Consider the following 21848-nt stretch of genomic DNA (forward strand, 5'->3'; position numbering starts at 1 on the left):
ATAAAATTGGCACAAAATGTGCCAAATCTGCATTTAGAACATTCGTTTCTGATTGCCATAGAGAAGATAGAACTAAATTCCAAGTAGAAATGATACTTAAGAGATCTAAATGCCAAAGGAACATTGGCGTTTTTTTTGTTTGTTTTTGTTTTTTGAGACGGAGTCTCGGTCTGTCGCCCAGGCTGGAGTGCAGTGGCGCGATCTCGGCTCACTGCAAGCTCCGCCTCCCGGGTTTACGCCATTCTCCTGCCTCAGCCTCCCGAGTAGCTGGGACCACAGGCACCCGCCACCACGCCCGGCTAATTTTTTGTATTTTTTAGTAGAGACGGAGTTTCACCGTGTTAGCCAGGATGGTCTCGATCTCCTGACCTTGTGATCCACCCATCTCGGCCTCCCAAAGTGCTGGGATTACAGGCGTGAGCCACCACGCCTGGCCTTTTTTTTTTTTTTACTTTTTTTTTTTACATTATTGTTTTTCTGAAAGCAAGATATACTACTGAGCAATGGAGAAAAAAATTAGAAACAATAAAAGTGTTTATGATAATGGGAGAGAAACCCATTAAGAATTTTATTGGATAAGGATGACAAAATTAACTTTCTCTGTTTTCGTTTTAGAATCACTGAACATTTGTGTTTCCATAATAAAAATAGCAATGAAAAGAAAATTGGACACAGCATTACCCTTTTCTCTCTGTGGGGTGGAGGAGGATGATTTGTCCTTCCTTGAAAGATGAGGAAGGCCTACCATGGGTTTAATTAAGGAGGACGTTGTATGCAGAAAAAGAGCAAGGCTTAAGGTATCACCCTGCAACTGAGTTCCCCATGTTGCATAGTAGTTATGCGCTTGGGCTCTGCACTTGGACTATGTGATTTTGAATATTGCCATGGGGGCCCTCCATTTCAGAGCCCCTGTACCACCTCATCAACTCTTTCTCACGGTTGGAATAGCTCTGACTTTCTCTTTGCCTACTCTTTTAAATGAGTTTAAATGGTACGTGTGATTAGATTGTGCCCACCTGGGGAAACCTCCCTTTTGCTTAATTCAAAGTCAACTGTCTAGTGCAATAATTTGGTAGGGTGCCATCACAAAATACCAGAAACTGGGTGGTTTAAACAACAGAAATGTATCATCTCAGCAGTTCTGGAGGCTGAAAGTCTGAAATAGAGGCATCTGGCGGGTTGGAACCTTCTGAGGACTGTGAGGGAGAATCCATTCCATGCCTCTCTCCTAGGTTCTCCCAGCCTTATGCATTGGCTTGTAGACAGCCTTCTCCCTGTGTCTTTACATTGTCTTCCCCTTACTAGTATCTGTCTGTATACAGATTTCTCCCCCTTTTAAAAATCAGGACATTAAGTCATAATGGATTAGGGCCCACCCTAGTGACTTACCCCATCTTCCTATCTTAACTTGAACATCTGTCAAGACCCTATTTCTTTTCTTTTTCTTTCCTCCTTTTTTTTTTTGAGACAGAGTCTTAATCTGTCACCCAAGCTGGAGCACAATGATGCCATCATGGCTCACAGCAGAGGTTCCAGGGTTCAAGTGATTCTCCTGCCTCAGCCTCCCGAGTAGCAGGGATTACAGGTGTGTGCCACCACACCCAGCTAATTTTTGTATTTTTAGTAGAGACAGGATTTTACCACGTTGGTCAGGCTGGTCTCGAACTCCTGACCTCAAGTGATCCACCTGCCTCGGCCTCCCAAAGTGCTGGGATTACAGACATGAGCCATCGTGCCCAGCCCATATTTCTAAATAAGGTCACATTCACAGGGCCTGGGAGTTAGGAACTCAGCATCCTTTAAAACCCATAAGAATTAGTAACCTGAATTAATCTGCAAAATAAATGAGGAAACAGAGGCCAAAGAGGATAAACCACTATCAGATAGACTAGAACCCAGGCACGAGGACTCGTTACTTCAGCCCTTCATCCTCTGCGTGTGTTCACAATCTCCATTTAAATGTATATGTTGTATTAAGGACTACAGTAGTAATTTGGAGTTTGGGAAAATTTCATATCCTGCTTTGATGGACTGGAAGATGAGACGTGCTTTACGCAGAGCCTCTTCATCAATAGGTGAGTGGCTATGAAATGGGGGTAGGAACCCATAGGGAAGAAACTAGATGATCTGCTGAAAATGAGAAGAAAAATGAGCTACTGGACCTGCCAGCTGGCACCACTGCTCAAGTGGATTATGAACTGAATATAGAAAATATTAGGGAACAAAGAGTTACATGAATGTTCACAGCTGCTCTCCTCGCGTGCGTGACCTCTTCCCAAACATTTTCTGAACGAATCACTCTCAGCAGGAAAGTGGTCTCTCTACTAGGAATAACAAACAAGACAGTCTCTACAGCTACTTGGGCAAAGAAGAGCTTTGCCATGGAGGGGTCTGCTCTTACCTATGTTTTGCAGAATGCTCTGCAGAGAAATACTCACTTTGTTCATGACTTGTCTAATTCCTGGAAAACATCAGCACTGTAATTTAGGATTAGAATCTGTTGAAAAGATGTGCCAGCATTAAAAAAAATTAAGAAACAATGCTGTGAACTTCAGACTTTCTGAGAAAGTCAGAATTATCTGGACTAATTTGGCCCACACATTTCCTCTCAATTGAGAACACAAGGTTTGGAATCAGGCCAGGTGACCTAGGTTATAGCTCTGGCTCTAACTACATGACCTTGTCCAAGTTACTTAATGTTCATAAACCTCCATTTATCTATCAATAAACAGGCCCAATAATACATACATACCTCATGGGGATGCTGTGAAGATGAGATGAAATCCATCATCAAGGAATGTTAGCCAGAATCAGAATCCTCATCACCACTACATTCTCAAAGTCTCTTTTGATCCAAATTTAACATTTTCAGGAATAATTTTTAAAAATAAAATCTATCTTTTCTTTGTAAATTTGCTTTTTACTTTAATGCTTAATGTTTTGGTCAGTTGAATGAACTCTTTCAGCATCCTAAAATTATGTTAATATTCAGGAAAATATTGCTTACTAAATTTTTTTGGATTAGAAAATAGTGCATGAATGCAGTAAATTCTCTTGTCAGGACTGCAAGCTCACTCAATTGAAGGAATAGTGTTTTATTTTTCTTATTTATTTATTTATTTAGACAGAGTCTCTGTAGCCCAGGCTGGAGTGCAATGGTGTGATCATAGCTCACTGCAGCCCTGAATATCAGGGTTCAAGTAATCCTCCCAGCTCAGCCTCCCAAGTAGCTGGAACCACAGATGTGTGCTACCATGCCTGGCTAATTTTAAATTTTTTGTAGAGATGGTGTCTTGCTATGTTGCCCAGGCTGGTCTCAAACTCCTGAACTTAAGTTATCCCCCAACCTTCACCTCCCAAAGTGTTGGAATTACAGGCGTGAGCCACCACGCCTAGCCAGGGAAAAGAATACTAAATGTGAACATCAAGAACCTTGATGTTATTTAACAACCTTGTCACTAGCCAGGGAGATGTCCTCCAGTGCCTTAAATCTTGGCTTCCTTATTCATCAGATTTAGTGACTAATGAGGCATAACTGAGTAAGCAACAAAGGACTCATAAAAGAAAAGGTCTCCATTTGGACAATTGCAAGAATGATAATATTTCTACATTGAAATATGGAATTTAGAAGAAAAAATAGCTTATGTAAAAGAAAAACTTTTTTTAGACATCGAGTTCAAGAACGAGTTTAAGAACAGAAATTTCTAGAAATTAGTTGGCAATCTACAACTGGATTTCAGCAGTAAAGACTGAAAATGTCAAAATTAGGATAATCGCTTGGACAGAATATTTGACATTATTAGAGTGAATGGTAAGTTTGATAAATTTATCGATATGAAAAGAACTAGATGGCCATAAATTATCTTTGGGAAGAAGAGTGGGAACTAGAGGAAGAGAGGTCAGGGGAGATTCACAATAGCCTATGCATCATTATAAATGTGCACATGTCCTGTGGTCAGGCAGTAATGTGTGAAGATACAAGTGAGTGCATGCAATGAAGAAATACAACTTTTGCTAAAACAACATGCTGACCAAAAAGAAAAATAAAAAGAAGGCTAGTTGCAGTGGCTCACATCTGTAATCCCAGCACTTTGGGAGGCCGAGGCGGGTGATCACCTGAGGTCAGGAGTTCAGGACCAGCCTGGCCAACATGGTGAAACCCTGTCTCTGCTAAAAATAAAAAAAATTAGCTGGGCATTAGTGGCACGTGCCTGTAATACCAGCTACTAGGGGGGCTGAGGCAGAAGAATCACTTGAACCTGGGAGGCAGAGGTTGCAGTGAGCCGAGATCGTGCCACTGCACTCCAGCCTGGGCAACAGAGCAAGACTCCATCTCAAAAAAAATAAATAAATAAAAGAAGAAGAAAAAGAAAAGAAAGACAAGAGAAAACCGTCTTTAGGCCTAACAAAGCACTGAGTAGGCATGAGGTTGGGGAGTCAATGTCCATTAAATTTAACCCTTAAGAAAATTTTTTGTGGCTTTCAACACTGCTGGTTCATTAGAGGAACAGACAGGTTACAAACCATCTTGCTGGGAATCAATAGGAAAGTAAATGATGGGAAAGTAGAGAGAAATTCTATGAGTTTAGGTGTGAAAAGAAGGAAAGACTCCATATGGTAGCCAAAAGGAATGAGGAGGGGAAGGGAAGAGAAACATGGAATCTGTAGGGCTAGAGGGAAGGAAGCATATTATCAGGGAACGGTTGAGGTGAAATCACAGGGCACTCACATAGTCAAGTGGAGTTAAGCTTTGAAATGTTAGCCTAAAATAGTAATAATCTTTAAATATTTACTTATTTGGCAGAATGATTAGCTTAGAAGCAAACTTTTTGTTAAAAGCAACTTCTCTGTTTCTGGAATTCATCCTTATTATTGTAAATAAAGGTAGACTGTAACTAGACTAAGTTATAATGTGTTGGTGTTAAAAGGTGTGATATTACCTTATTAATTTGAATGACTGGTGCTGATTTCCTCCAATTTAAAAATTTTATTTAGCTAGTTCTAACAATCCCCAGGGAGTCTTGTTTTGCTTGACAGCTGCCTCTGATGCTGGCGCACAGTCACCTCTTTCCAACCTTCTGCATCCAGCCTTTTTTTTTTTTTTTTTTAATTTTATTTTTGAGACAGAGTCTCGCTCTGTCGCCCAGGCTGGAGTGCAATGGCGCGATCTCGGCTCACTGCAAGCTCCGCCTCCCGGGGTCGCGACGTTCTCCTGCCTCAGCCTCCCGAGTAGCTGGGACTACAGGCACCTGCCACCATGCCCAGCTAATTTTTTGTAATTTTAGTAGAGACGGGGTTTCACTGTGTTAGCCAGGATGGTCTTGATCTCCTGACCTCGTGATCTGCCCACCTCGGCGCCTGTAGTCCCAGCTGCTCAGGAGGCTGAGGCAGGAGAATGGGTTGAACTCGGGAGGCAGAGGTTGCAGTGAGCCGAGATGGTGCCACTGCACTCCAGCCTGGGCAACAGAGCAAGACTCCGTCTCAAAAAAAAAAAAATTGCAGATTCCAAGTTTTCATACTGGATCTACTGAATCTCTGCAGGAGAGTCCTGCTAATTTACTATTTTAATAAGGTCTTAGGTGGTTCTTATGAAAACCGAAGTTCGAGAACTAGATTTTGAAACATACAACTATACTTAGATTCAGCACTGTTCAGAGGGAGCAAAAATTGTCGTATCCTTTATAATGTGCCAATTTTTCATGCAATCTCTTTACCAGAATTTAAAATGTACACATCCTTTGACACAGCCATTCCATTTCTAGGAATTTATCTGACAGAATAATTGAATAAATGTGCAAGGATATATGTTAAAAAAAAAACCATCCATTACAAAATTGTCTATTGTAGGAGAAAAGTCTTAATAACTTAAATGCCTATCAAGGAATGTTACGTATCAGGTACTGTTCTAAGCACTTCAAAAGCAGTTGAGTCATTTCATCCTCATAACATTATATAGTAATAGAATATAAAATATATATTAAAATATAATCTTAATAATATTATTATTATCCCTCATTTTACAGATGACAAAGCTGAGGCACAGAACAGTTAAGCACTTGTCCAAAATCACACTGCTGGTACGTGGCACAGCCAGGTCACAAAGCCAGGTTGTCTGGTTCTAGAGTCTGTGGGCTTAATCCTGCACTATTTGCCTCTCTCAGCATTCTGCTGCCTTCACATAATCATTATATATTTTTTTTAATTTACAAAAATTAAATTTAAAACATGAGCGAGCTAGTATAGGTGGCTTTCTTTTTCTTTTTATTTATTTATTATCCTTTAAGTCCTGGGATACATGTGCAGAACATGCAGGTTTGTTACATAGGTATACATGTGCCGTGGTGGTTTGCTGCACCTATCAAAGTGTCATCTACATTAGGTATTTCTCCTAATGCTATCCCTCCCCTAGCCCTCCACCCTGTGAAAGGCCCCAGTGTGTGATGTTCCCCTCCCTGTGTCCATGTGTTCTCACTGTTCAACTCCCACTTATGAGTGAGAACATTTGGTATTTAGTTTTCTGTTCCTGTGATAGCTTGCTGAGAATGATGGTTTCCAGCTTCATCCACGTCCCTGCAAAGGACATGAACTCATACGTTTTTATGGCTGCATAGTATTCCATGGTGTATATGTGCCACATTTTCTTTATCCAGTGTACCAATGATGGGCATTTGCATTGGTTCCAGGTCTTTGCTATTGTGAACAGTGCCACAATAAACATACGTGTGCATGTGTCTTTATAGTAGAACGATTTATAATCTTTTGGGTATATACACAGTAATGGGATTCGTGGGTCAAATGGTATTTCTGGTTCTAGATCCTTGAGGAATCGCCACAGTGTCTTCCGCAATGGTTGAACTAGTTTACACTCCCACCAACGGTGTAAAAGTGTTCCTATTTCTCCACATCCTCTCCAGCATCTATTGTTTCCTGACTTTTGAATGATCACCACTCTAACTGGTATGAGATGGTATCTTATTGTGGTTTTGATTTGCATTTCTCTAATGACCAGTGATGATGAGCTTTTTTTCACATATTTGTTGGCTGCATAAATGTCTTTTTTTGAAAAGTGTCTGTTCATATCCTTTGCCCACTTTTGAATGGAGTTGTTTTTTTTTTCTTGTAAATTGGTTTAAGTTCTTTGTAGATTCTGGGTATTAGCCCTTTGTCAGATGGATAGATTGCAAAAATTTTCTCCCATTCTGTAGGTTGCCTTTTGCTCTGATGATAGTTTCTTTTGCTGTGCAGAAGCTCTTGAGTTTAATTAGATCCCATTTGTCAATTTTGGCTTTTGTTGCCATTGCTTTTGGTGTTTTAGTCATGAAGTCTTTGTCCATGCCTATGTCCTGAATGGTATTGCCTAGGTGTTCTTCTAGGGTTTTTATGGTTATAGGTTTTACATTTAAGTGTTTAATCCATCTTGAGTTAATTTTTGTATAAGGTGTAAGGAAAGGGTCGAGTTTCAATTTTCTGCATATGGCTAGCCAGTTTTCCCAACACCATTTATTAAATAGGGAATCCTTTTCCCATTGCTTGTTTTTGTCTGCTTTGGCAAATATCAGATAGTTGTAGATGTGTGGCATTATTTCTGAGGCTTCTGTTCTGTTCCATTGATCTATGTATCTGTTTTGGTACCAGTATCATGCTGTTTTGGTTACTATAGCCTTGCAGTATAGTTTGAAGTCAGGTAGCATGATGACTCTAGCTTTGTTCTTTTTGCTTAGGATTGTTTTGCTATATGGGCTCTTTTTTGGTTCCATATAAAATTTAAAGTAATTTTTTCTAATTCTGTACAGAAAGTCTATGGTAGCTTGATGGGGATAGCATTGAGTCTACAAATTACTTTGGGCAGTATGGCCATTTTCATTATATTGATTCTTCCTATCCATGAGCATGGGATGTTTTTCCATTTGTTTGTGTCCTCTTTTATTTCATGGAGCAGTGGTTTGTAGTTCTCCTTGAAGAGGTCCTTCACATCCCTTGTAAGTTGTATTCCTAGGTATTTTATTCTCTTAGTAGCAATTGTGAATGGGAGTTCACTTATGATTTGGCTCTCTGTTTGTCTATTATTGGTGTCTAGGAATGCTTGTGGTTTTTGCACATTGATTTTGTATCCTGAGATTTTGCTGAAATTGCTTATCAGCTTAAGGAGATTTTGGGCTGAGGTGATGGGGTTTTCTAAATATACAATCATGTCATCTGCAAACAGAGACAGTTTGACTTCCTCTCTTCCTTTTATTTGTAAGCCCCTGACTGGGGCTGCTGCCTTTCTTTCAGAGATGCCCTGCCCAGAGAGGAGGAATCTCTAGAGGCAGTCTGGCTGCAGCAGCTTTGCTGAGCTGCAGTGGGCTCTGCCCATTTCGAACTTCCTGGTGGCTTTGTTTACACTGTGAGGGGAAAACCGCCTACTGAAGCCTCAGCAATGGTAAATGCCCCTCCCCCCACCAAGCTTGAGCATCCCAGGTCAACTTCAGACTGCTGTGCTGGCAGTGAGGATTTCAAGCCAGTGGATCTTAGCTTGCTGGGCTCCATGGGGGTGGGATTCTCTGAGCTAGATCACTTGTCTCCCTGGCTTCAGCCCCCTTTCCATGGGAGTGAATGGTTCTGTCTTGCTGGTGTCCCAGGTGCCACTGGGGTATGAAAAAAACTCCTGCAGCTAGCTCAGTGTCTGCCCAAATGGCCGCCCAATTTTGTGCTTGAAATCTAGGGCCCTGGTGGCATAGGCACCTGAGGGAATCTCCTGGTTTGCGGGTTGTGAAGACTGTGGGAAAACCATAGTATCTGGGCCGGAATGCACCGTTCCTCACGGCACAGTCCCTCACTGCTTCCCTTGGCTAGGGGAGGGAGTTCTCTGACCCCTTGTGCTTCCCGGGTGAGGCAACACCCCAACTTGCTTCGGCTCACCCTCCATAGGCTGCACCCACTGTTTAACCAGTCCCAATGAGATGAGCCAGGTACCTCAGTTGGAAATGCAGAAATCACCTGTCTTCTGCGTTAATCTCGCTGGGAGGTGCAGACTGGAGCTGTTCCTATTTGGCCATCTTGCCAGCCACCTAGACCTCTTTTTCTGAATTAGAAATTTTATTTTCTATTCAATCTTTCTTTTACTCTACCACAAAGACATAAGTTTTCTCTTTTGAAATAAATAACATTTGAAAAAATATGTTTGATATGATCATGTTCATGTGGAAATGCATATTTATGTATGCATTTTAAAATTAAAGAATTTTTAAGAAAAGAATAGGCCTTAGAAGTGGGCACACAAAGTTGAAGATAGTGGTCTGTGAGTGAAGTTCTGAGTGTTTTCTATTTTCTGCCTTTTGCTTGTCTATGGTTCCTTTTCATTTTTCCACTAATTAACATACTTTGTTCTTGTAAAATGAAAAACACAACAGCAATATGTGAATGTGCCTACCATGCAAATATGTATAAAGTTTATGCTTTTGTAAGAGTGGCTTTTAAGGATAAACAGATGAAATTACAAATAGAGATGAGGGAAAATATATCTTCTTACACTGTTTTATAGTTTTGCTTCTTAAAACCGTAGAGCTCATGCAAGACTGGAAGGTCTTCTGATGCTCAAACTTGCTTATTTTCATCATCGATCCACTTCAGTAAGAGCAGATCTCAGAGAACAAATAAACTTTTCTATTCCCATATTCCCTTCCTGCATACTAGTCCACTGTGTTTCTTGCCTGCCAGTCTTCTCAGCTAGGTTTCTTTTTCATGAGCAAACGAGTATAGGTGGCTTTCCTTTTTTTTAATTAGCAATTTTATTTTCTATTCAATCTTTCTTTTTCTCTACCACAAAAGAATAAGATTTCTCTTTTGAAATAAATAACTTTCTTTGCCTCATCTATTAACTGGATGTGATACATTTATTTCATGAAGTTATCTTGGGTCCTTCAGGGAAGCCAGCTTTATTCAGAACAATCTGAATTATATGCATTGATAAACCAATCAGTTGTGATTCATCCAAGGTGACAGAATTTACGAGGGCTTCGAAGTGGCTATCACACTAAACTCTGGGCAATATTAATGTTGGGCTAACTGAAAATTATAACTAGGACATTTCTTGAACTTATTTTCCTTTAGTACAGGCAGGTAAAATTGGTTCTCTTCGTTTTATAAATGTAATTCTTCAAAAAGAATCTGGTAGTATAAGATGACTTGCTTGCTTTCTGAATATTTTAATTATGGATTGTCACTGGTAAGTTATTTAAGTTATTTTAATTGATCATATTGCTTTTAAAAATGAGACTTTAAAAATATTTTTAATTTGTTCTCAATTTGGGGGGTACATACACAGGTTTGTTTCAAGGGTATGTTGTGTGATGCTGAGGTTTGGGCTTCACCCAGATAGTGAACCAAGTGCCAAATGGGAAGTTTTTAAAGCCTTGCCCCTCTCCCTTCCTCTCTCCTTTTAGAGTCCTCAGTGTCGATTGTTCCCATCTTTATGTATGTGTATAACCAAGATATAGCGTCCACTTATAAGTGAGAATGTGTGATATTTGATTTTCTATTTCTGTATTAATTTGCTTAGGATAATGACTTCTAGGTGCATCTGTGTTGCTGCAAAGGACATGATATCATTCTTTTTTATGGCTGTGTAGTATTCCATGATGTATAAATACCACATTTTCTTTATCCAGTCCACTGTTGATGGGCACCTACATTGATTCTCTGTCTTTGCTATTATGAACAGTGCTGTAGTGAACATACAGTGCATGTGTCTTTTTGGTGGAATAATTTATATTCTGTTGGGTATGTAACCATAATGGGATTACTGAATTAAATGGTAGTTCTATTTTTAGTTCTTTGAGAAATCTTCAAACTGCCTTCCACAGTGGCTGAACTAATTTACATTCCCACCAGCAGTGTATAGGCATTTCCTTTGCTCCATAGCCTTGCCAACATCTGTTAGTTTTTGACTTTTTAGTAATAGCCATTCTGACTGATGTGAGCTGCTATCTTACTGTGGTTTTAATTTGCATCTCTCTGATAATTAGTGATGTTGAGCATTTTTTCATGTTAGTTGGCTCCTTATATGTCTTCTTTTAAGGAGTGTCTGTTTATGTCTCTTGCCCACTTTTTAAATGAGGTGTTTTTTTTTATTCTCATTGAGTTCAAGTTCCTTATAGATTCTGGATATTTGTCCTTTGTTGTATGCATAGTTTGTAAATATTTTCTCCCATTCTGTAGGTTGTCTGTTTACTCTGTTGATAGTTTCTTTTGCTGTGCAGAAGCTCTTTAGTTCAATTAGGTCCCGCTTGTCAAATTTTGCTTTTGTTGCAACTGCTTTTGGAGACTTTGTCATGAAATCTTTGCTAAGGCTTATGTCTAGAAAGGTATTTCTTAGATTTTTTCCTAGGGCTTATATAGTTTTAGGTCTTACATTTAAGTCTTTATTCCATTTTGAGTTATTTTTGTATATTATGAAAGAAGGGGTCCAGTTTCAATCTTCTGCAACGTTCTGTATATGGCTAGCCACTTATCCCAACACCATTTATCAAATAGGGTCTTCTTTTTCTATTGTATGTTATGTTCGACTTTGTTGAAGATCAGATGGTTTTAGGTGTGCAGCTTTATTTCTGGATTCTCTAGGTCTATGTGTCTCTTTTTGTACCAGCACCATGCTGTTCCGGCTACTGTAGCCTTGTAGTATAGTTTGAAATTGGGTAGTGTGATGCCGCTGTTCTTTTAGCTTAGGATTCCTTTGGCTATTCAGGCTCTTTGTTGGTTCCATATGAATTTTAGAATAGTTTTTTCTAATTCTGTGCAAAATGACAGTGGTAGTTTGATTGTAATAGCATTGAATCTGTAAATTGGTTTGGGCAGTATGGCCTATATAACGATATTGATTCTTCTTATCTATGAGCATGGAATGTTTTTCTGTTTGTTTGTGTCATTTCTGATTTCTTTCAGCAGTGTTTTGTAATTCTTACTGCAGATCATTTACTTCCCCAGTTAGCTATATTCCTAGTTATTTTAATCTTTTTATGGGTTACCAATTTTCTAGCAAAATGTTAAATATTAACTAATGAACATTAATCCTTTTTGAAAGATATTTTTTCTAAAATATATTACTACATATTTTACATTTTCCTACCATTGTAATTTTGATAATTTTGTCTGTTTCCTTTTTAAATCAAACATATAAATTAACTTTATTGTTAAATATAGAAAATTCCTTATTGAATGACTATAATGATTATAAGCACACACGTAATTATGTTCTCTGAAACATTCTGCATAATTTACAATGAACAATAACTCTTTAAAAAGTATTTCAGGTGATTGTATATAGGATCAAAGTCTTCTGCATTTACATAATGTCAAGGAGAAGTAGTTATTGGACATGTTCCAAAGAGCTAAACTGGTGGGTAATTGAACTATAACTGGTAAAGTATATTGCTTGGTCTTTTATGATACAAGTCCTTTCCATTCTGAGTTTTTAAATCCATCCTCACCCCAAATTTTAGATATTAAAAAATTATTTCTACTATTGCCGTTTCACCTGCCATAAAAAATGCTCATTCTTAGCAATAGGTAAGTATATAATATCTAAATAATTGAAAAAAAAGACTCAAATATTTTAATTGAGTCTATTCACTATAGGTAGTCCATTCAGTGGTATAACTGAGAGGAACTCAGGATTTATTGCTCTGGGTAAATAGGAAAAACTCTGAAAAATGTGGCTAATATTGAGTTTCAAATGGCTCTTGAAATTGCTCGTGATTATCCACAAAAGCATACACTGAGTTGATGTACGCTAAGGTAACATGGTAAAGGGTTAAGGCAATGCTTTTTGAGTTGGTGTATCTGTTTGATTCTCATTTTTCCATATCCTCATATATAAAACGAGACAATAATAATGATCTATCAAGATTACTGGAAGGTGGTAAATAATGCATAGGAAACTGCCTGCCACATAACTCACAATTAGTATTAGCCTCTTCCCCTTGCATGATAAATATCAGTGGAATATCTACAGACTTTTTAATATGATGGAATTATTTTTCATTCATTCTGCAAATCTTTATTGAACAAGTCAGTCAGGGATTAGGCATGAAAGCAGAAGCCTCTCAATATATTCCAAGTATGAATATTTTCAATGCAGGGAATTAGAGGCTTACCCAGTTGTTAGAAGGCTGCAGAAACCAACGTGAAGAAGGCTGTCAGCAACAATCTCAGCCTTTGCACTATGAGGTTCTCAAGAGCTTGCACAAAAGACCCCTGAAAGAACCTCTGGGAGATTCCCTCTGACCTCTCAGTCTGCAGGAGCGATGCAGGTGATTTTCAGGAAGCTCACCTGGAAACTGCCTCAAATCTTGTATCTTGGTCATGTGGCTGCAGCCGCTTCCAGAAAATAATGACCCCTTTCTCTTCCAAATCTTGTGCACGTGCTTCCCATTGCAATGGGTTTTTGGGAAATGTCATTCTCAGCTTCTCCTGCAGTGGAGACCTTAGAGAGGGGTAGCAGTGATGCCAAGTTGACCCTAGGTAATCCAGCACACCAACAAAGTGCACAACCCTGTGCTCAATGTTGTGAGGAATACAATGGTAACTCATATGTGGATCTTGTTTCCATCCTGCTCCCAATGGGAAAGGGAGGATAAGACATGTAAATAAAACCAGTAGTCCAAGGCAGAAGACTCAGGTGGAGGCAGAGGCAGGAACAACGCTGGGCAAATTGGTGAAAGAAAGATGTTTTTCAGTCAGGGAAGGGAGAATCAGGGAAGGCTTCATGGAATAGGTGGACTGTGGATTCAACTTGGAAGAACCAGTAAGTTTGGGGTATAAGTAAATATGGAAAAGCAGGGAATTCCAGGAACATGAAAACATTATGAAGAGAAACACAGAAATAGAAAAGAGTGTAGTGGGTTTTGAGAATATTATTAAATGGGAGAAAAGTATTATTGAAAAGGAATAAAATGGAGGGGATATCCCAAAAAGTAGTTTTTATTTAATCATAAGATACTATTGCCAAATATGAGTTTGAAATCTCTTTAATAGGAAATGGGGAGGAATTTAAGGTTTTGAGAGTATCATGATTCACTTGTCCCATGAGGATGACTCCTTACCACAATTCTATTATGCCTGTATTACTCCTGCAATACCTCCACTAAACGCTACTACATATCCTGGATGTGTGCACATTCAGTACGCACAACTATACTTAGGCACCCTCTTAATCCTCCATTTAATAGGTTGATAGAAGAAATTGAAGCTCAGAAAAATAATGGAACTGCCCACGACCACACAGTTGATGGAACTGGAATTTGAGGCTAGTACTTTCTGATTCCAAAGCTAAAATTATTTCCACTACAAGTTTCTATACCAAACCTTTCCCCATCCTACCACTGGCAGCCCCACCAAATTAAAATAAAAATCCCCTCGCTGCTTTTTACTCCCTTTTTCTAACTGTATAGATCTTATTCTGAATCCTGAGAAATAGTCAGGGGGTAGTAAGTTTGATCTCCAGTTGAAGATCGAACTTACAATCTTGGTTTCTCTTCATATACATATTACAGTACAAATATTATGAAGTTTTACATAATAAGAGAAGATTCTAAAAGTTATTTTTCATCCAACCTAATTTCAAGGAAACTCAGTCAGCAAATGTTCTGGTAATGCAAATACTCTCAACCCATGTCCTTCAGGCATGAAAATGGTTCTGGGTTAAAGGTGACTATTCTGCTTAGTAGATCATATAACAAATCTTAAAAAAATCACTTCATCTTTACTTATACATGCATTACAATACAATCATCATGTTTAAGATGAACTCATCTCTTGTCTTGTCAAAGTTTACAATTTCAAACTGTGACCCCAAACATACCCAGCCCATGTTTCTGACCTTACTCATCAATATTTGCATTCTTATTCTTGGCTGTTTCAACTCTGTGCCACGGGTTTCTCTGCCTAAAATTCTCATCTCCATATATCCAAATTCTACTCATTCTTTAAACCCCAATATAAATTCCATTTTCTGATGAAGTCTTTGTTCATCAGTCGCCCATTATTACCCCACTAAATTTTCTTTCCTCTGACAATCCCATAACACTTTATCTGAATCACTCCTAGTGATGTCGAGTCACATTTTAATTAGTTATTTTCATTTTTTATTTGTATACATTTGAGGAGTACAAGTGCAATTTTGTTACATGGTGTATTAGTCAGGGTTCTCTAGAAGGACAGAACTAATAGGACAGATGTCTATATAAAAGGGAATTTATTAAGGAGTATTGACTCACGCCATCACAAGGTGAGGTCCCACAATAGACTGTCTGCAAGTTGAGGAGCAAGGAAGCCAGTCCGAGTCCCAAAGCTGAAGAACTTGGAGTCTGATGTTCAAGGGCAAGAAGCATCCAGAGTGGGAGAAAGTTGTAGGCTTGGAAACTAAGCCAGTCTAGTCTTTTCACGTTCTTCTGCCTGCTTGTATTCTGGTCATGCTGGCAGCTGATTAGTTGGTGCCCATCCAGATTGAGGGTGGGTCTGCTTTTCCCAGTTCACTGACTCAAATGTTAATCTCCTTTGGCAACACCCTCACAGACACACCCGGGAACAATACTTTGCACCCTTCAATCGAATCAAGTTGACACTTAATATTAACCATTACGCATGGATATATTGCTCAGTGAAGTCTGGGCTTTTAGTGGGTCCATCACCTGAATAATGCACATTGTATCCAAAAGGTGATTTCTCATCTCCCACCCTCCCCGAACCTCCCACCCTTCTGAGTCGCCAATGACTATTATTCCACACTGTGTGTCCATGTGTACACATTAGTTTACATTTTAATTATTAATGTATAGTCATGCACCACATGATGCTTCCATCAACAATGAACCTCGTATACCATGGTCCTAATAGTCCTGAGGTACTGCACTGTCCCTTATGGTTAGTTTTTACACACTGATCAGGGCTGTGGTGCAGGTATAAATAAGGGACTTAGTGTGAAGGTGTTTATGGATAAGAGTTTGAAACAGAGTTTGATAGAACAGAAATTGATCAGAGCCTTTTGTTTTTCATAACTAAGGTTAAACTCCCTAAGCGAATTACCACATATGTCATAAAGCTTTAAATTTGCTGCCTAACATTAGCAGTATACCATGAATTCTTGTAAAGAATAAAATTATGCTTGCTTCTTTAATTCCATTCTGTAACTCAGACTCTTACTTTGTCAGTCTACACATGCCTACAATTAGAATGAATAAATAATAAAAATAGTAAATATTCAACATAGCACTGTATTATGCACCAGGCTCTGGTCTGAGCATTTTACTAAACAATGCAATTAATACAGCAACACTGAGAGGTAGGTACTATTTTTTCTTTTTTCTTTTTTCTTTTTTTTTTGGGTTGGAGTTTTGATCTTGTTGCCCAGGCTGGAGTGCAATGGCACCATCTTGGCTCACCACAACCTCCACCTCCCGGGTTCAAGCGATTCTCCTGCCTCAGCTTCCTGAGTAGCTGGGATTACAGGCATGTGCCACCACACCCGGCTAATTTTGTATTTTTAGTAGAGATGGGGTTTCTCCATGTTGGTCAGGCTGGTCTGGAACTCCCAATCTCAGGTGATCTGCCCGCCTCGGCCTCCCAAAGTGCTGGGCTTACAGGCATGAGCCACCGTGCCTGTCCAAGGTAGGTACTATTATCACCATTTTAAAAATGAGAACCTGAGGCCCAGAGAGGTTAAATAACTTGCCCAATGTTACACAGTGAATACTTGTCAAAGCTAGAATTTAACGTCAGGTAGTCCTAGTTAATTCCCTAGTCAGCTTTTTCAATCATACTGGATTTGAAGTCCTTCAGAAACAAAAGCAACTCAAAACAGGTAATCAAACAATTCCGACTTCTGCTGCAATCATAAAAGCAGAGAACTTTCCGCCAGGCACAGTGGCTCATGCCTGTAATCCCAGCACTTTGGGAGGCCGAGACGGGCGGATCACTTGAGGTCAGGAGTTCAAGAGCAGTCTGGCCAACATGGTGAAGCCCTGTCTCTACTAAAAATACAAAAATTAGCCAGGCGTGGTGGCTCACGCCTGTAGTCCCAGCTACTCGGGAGGCTGAGATGGGAGAATTGCTTCAACCTGGCAGGTGGAGCTTGTGGTGAGCCAAGATCACACCACTGCACTCCAGCCTGGGTGACAGAGTGAGACTCCATCTCAAAAAAAAATTTTAAAAAGGCAGAAAACTTTCTCATTGATGCTTTATGAACTGAATCACTGATTTGAGCCAAAGAACCTGCCACTATTTAAAGTGAATTCTAATATAAAGTTGGACAATATATTTTATTCTCATATATGTGATAGTTACCATTTTATAATTTCAGTAATGTGACTTCTTCATCACAAGTATTGCTTTTTAGTTGATGGATATGAAAATGTGTGAGAAAAATCCCCAAACCTCTGAATCTGTAAAATGCAACGTGGAGCTTATCATCATAATGAAATATGTCCATACAACCGAAGATAGTCCTCAACTTATGATTTTGTTACTTTCCAATGGGTTTATCAGGGTATTAAATGCATTTTCAACTTATGATAGTTTTTTATTTGCAACAGGTTTATTGGGATGTAACCCCACTGTAAGTCAAGGCACATCTGTATAATTATTTTGTTATAAATATGTAAATACCAGAATGTGGAAGACTATATAGCTAAATAATATTAACCTTTATTGAGTGTTTACCAGGGGCCACATTCTGTACTAAATGTTCTGATTGTGTCATCTCGCCTGATTCTCATGATATCGTGATGAGATCAGTCTATTACCCTGATTTTAGAAATGAGGTTGAAGACATTAACTTGTGTATATGAAGTTTCCCAGGAGATAAGCAGTGGGACCAGGATCTGAGTGTGTGTGGGCCCCAGCTCAGCAACGTAATGATGCAAAACCATGGCAAACAGTCCAATCCAAAATGAGAACATGAAACCATGTCCCTGGTGGTCCTCAATCTCCATGTCTGTCAGAATTGCTTGTGGAGCAGTACAAACCAAACCAAAACTTCCATGCAGGTCTGTCTATTTTTGTAGATTCTTATTCTTTAGGACTGAGGTGATATCCAGGCCTCTAGAATTTTAAATTTTAACAAAGGTGATTCTGATGCATAATCAGAATGAAGAACCACTACGTTCTGTACATTCTGCATAGTGTCTGTAGAGATGTAGAAACATTTCTTTTTAATTACATGAATGCTACGTGAAATTTTCATTGAAAGATTCAAACAATGTAGAGGTATACAGAGCAAAACAAATATAGACACATTTCCATTCTATCATATACATTGTTATTCTATTTCAGGTATTTCTAGCATGCATTCTTATTAATGCACTGATTACATCAGTTCTTTTGATCTAAGGGTCAGATTAAAATGTAAGATGAGATTTTGGCCAAAACAGATCGCACATTTCTATTGGTGGATTTTGTATTGCTGTGTATCTTGTCTTCCATAAATCAATGTCATTATCTTCCATATTCAAAAGTTCCTGCTGATTGTGCAGGTGCACACACAAGGCTGTGGAGTCGGTCGTGTGACTCACAGTAGGTGCCTTCATAATTTGTTCCCTGCTTAGTCATTCTTGGCAGGAGCTGTCACTGTTTGCAGCTCTGCCTCTTTTTTCCCATGGACTACATGGCCATTTGGCTTAAAATAATTCAACTTTTATCTGACTGCTTTAAGATATCTTGATCCATCTGCCAGGCGTCTCCCAGCCTTTCCTGCTGAGGAGCTCATTTGGATTTTTCTGGAACTTGTGTTCTTTCCTAATCCTGGGACTGGGGATAAAGAGAATGGGGTTCATTGACAAAGTCACCCACAAGGGAATTCTGATTGTACTGGAGTCTAATTCAGGCAGCCGCCTGCCATACCATCTTCCTTGCGAGATTTCCCCAGCACTGTGGGGAAGGGAGTGAGCCAACTTAGAGACTGCAGCCAGCTTAGAGACTGATCCTGTAAGGGTTCAAGAACAGCCAGTGGATCACTATTGACTTACTAGTTCATCCGAGTTCAGTGGCTTTTGGTCTCTTATAATTATTTCATTCTACTCTAAAGAAGGTTCTTTGGAACCACTTTATAGTGTCTCTTTAATCAGTAAGATCTGATCAACAAAACAAACCTCGTTAAGTCATTCCAAGAAGTCATGAAGATACTGAAAAGTGCTATTATCTCCAAAATAAGGTAGAAAAACAGAATAAGGGAGAATTTCCATACCCCATCCAGAATCTCACAGTGTACAGATCTTTCATGCGCCTCTCCAGATCCAGTCTCTACCCTTCTTCACCTGCTCTGTGCCCTTGGAGGCTCATCTGTAGGGGCTATGTCATTGCTTCCAGATGGGCATACTACATAGGGACCACTGGCAGGAAATCAGCAGGAAGAAAGACAATAAAGTTGAAGTACTTATTTCCTCGGGTCCCTCTTTTTGGGGTCACAGGGAAAAGCTGGACCCATAAACTAAAGATACAGTGCCAGGTAAGTGGCTTTGTCTACACAGCCCTTTTCTTTAAAATTTCACCAGCTGTTCCCTCTCCTCTCCCTTTCAGCCTTTGATGAATAGCAGAGTCCTGCTGCTACCAGCACTGTGGTGTCGTGCTGATGTGGTTTGTCTCTGTGTCCCCACCCAACTCTCACGTCAAATTGGAATCCCCAATATTGACGGAGGGGCCTGGTGGGAGGTGATTGGATCATGGGGGTGGATTTCCCCCTTGCTGTTCTCATGATAGTGAGTGAATTTGCATGAGATCTGGTTGTTTAAAAGTGTGTAGTGGGCCAGGCACGGTGGCTCACGCCTGTAATACCAGCACTTTGGGAGGCCAAGGCAGGTGGATCATGAGATCAAGAGATCGAGACCATCCTGGCCAACATGATGAAATCCCGTCTCTACTAAAAATAAAAAAAAATTAGCCGGGTGTGGTGGAGCATACCTGTGGTCCCAGCTACTCGGGAGGCTGAGGCAGGAGAATCACTTGAACCCGGGAGGCGGAGGTTGCAGTGAGCCGAGATGGCACCACTGCACTCCATCCTGGTGACAGAGCAAGACTCCGTCTCAAAAAACAAACAAACAAACAAAAAACAAAGTGTGTAGCATCTCCCCCTGTGCTCTCCCTTCCTCCTGCTCCAGCCATGCAGGACATGCTGGCTTTCCCTTTGCCTTCTGCCATGAATGTAAGTTTCCTGAGGCTTCCCTAGCCATGCTTCCTGTACAGCCTGCACTACTGTCAGCCAATTAGACTTCTTTTCTTTATGAATTACCTGGTCTCAGTAGTTCTTTATAGCAGTGTGAGAATGGACTAATACAAGTTCTCTTCCTAGTAATTTTTCCACATACTGTCCACGCTTTTGTACATCATCCCTTTATTAACTACTCTTCTTAAATTGCCTTATTTCAGTGTGACATCTTGTTTTGCTGGGACTCACATAAAGCATTTAGAGGACATCTCTGTAATTCTCCAAAATAGCACAATGCCTAGAAACACACTAGCATTTTGGATTATATAAAGTAGGCAGCCCTGAAGGTTGAGTGCAGCAATATTCTCTCTATATGATTTCCAGAAAGACATGTTAATAGGGCTTTCACATGCTGTAGATTTCCAACAACACCTGAAGGAATCTTCTCCCTCATGGATACCAGCCCCATTCTCTTTATTGCCTCAACCAATCTCCTTGGACTTCTACCTGATTCATTTACACCAACTACCCAATTATCTTAGCAATGTATTCATTCTGAAACTTAATCCAAAGATTTTAGTAAATATCCATTAGTCAGTTGCCAATGTAAAAAATATAAGCTTTTACCTTAAGGTAAAAAGGTTTTATTTGGGAATTATATATAGGAAGGATTAGCCGGGAGCGGTGTCTAACGCCTGTAATCCAAGCACTTTGGGAGGCCGAGGCGGGCAGATCACCTGAGATCAGGAGTTCGAGACCAGCCTGGCCAACATAGTTTACCCTGTCTCTACTAAATATACAAAAATTAGTCGGGTGTGGTGGCGGGCTCCTGTAATCCCAGCTGCTTGAGAGGCTGAGTCAGGAGAATCTCTTGAACCTGGGAGGTGGAGGTTGCAGTGAGCTGAGATTAAAAAAAAAAGGGGGGGATTGCAATCTGGTACATACATACCTACAAAGTAGGGTGACTTTTGGTATGTCTGAAAAACAAGAAAAGATTAGAATTTATTGGGGAAAGAGAAGGTTACACAACTTGTTTTGGAAAAAAGCTTATTGGCACCTGGAGTGTCTTACAAGAATTGGCTGAGCATAACTATGTACCAAGCACTGTGCTATTCTAATATTGGGTATTATTGTAACAAGACTTAAGGTAAATTTTCCATTGGATTAAAAACATACAAAGCAAATTATTTATATTGGTAGACACTATATGCCTATATGTGTACTTAGATAAACTTATGTATATTAATAAGCAAAATCTAATATTAGGACAATTTTTAAACCATATTTTAAGAAGTGCATTTTTTGTCATTGAAAAATGTCAAAGAACAAAATAAGACACATTTCTATAACCTCATCTGGATTCATTAAGCAGTAACATTTATGCCATACCTGATATCTCTTCCCCTATTTCCTCCAACCCCCTCGCTCTCTCTCCATATGCACACACACACACACACACACACACACACACACACACACACACACGGACACATAGACAGAAATTCCCTTTTCTCAACTGTCCAAAAATTAGGCTGCAGACATCAGGACACTTCATTCCTAAGTATTTCAGTTCTCAAGAACAGGACATTCTTCTACAGAACCACAGTACCAGTACCACACCTTAGAAAATCATTACTAGCCGGGCATGGTGGCACATGCCTGTAATACCAGCTAC

General features: G+C 39.6%; 1 non-coding gene across 1 annotated transcript; it reads right to left on the minus strand.

The window, feature by feature from the left end:
• Positions 1–9530: 9530 nt before the first annotated feature.
• Positions 9531–9604, minus strand: LOC129398433 (small nucleolar RNA U2-19). Its single transcript, XR_008626256.1, has one exon. It is a non-coding gene; the product is annotated as a small nucleolar RNA U2-19 (small nucleolar RNA).
• Positions 9605–21848: the final 12244 nt, after the last annotated feature.

Source organism: Pan paniscus, chromosome 6 (genome assembly GCF_029289425.2).
Source record: "Pan paniscus chromosome 6, NHGRI_mPanPan1-v2.0_pri, whole genome shotgun sequence".
Taxonomy (NCBI): Eukaryota; Metazoa; Chordata; class Mammalia; order Primates; family Hominidae; genus Pan; species Pan paniscus.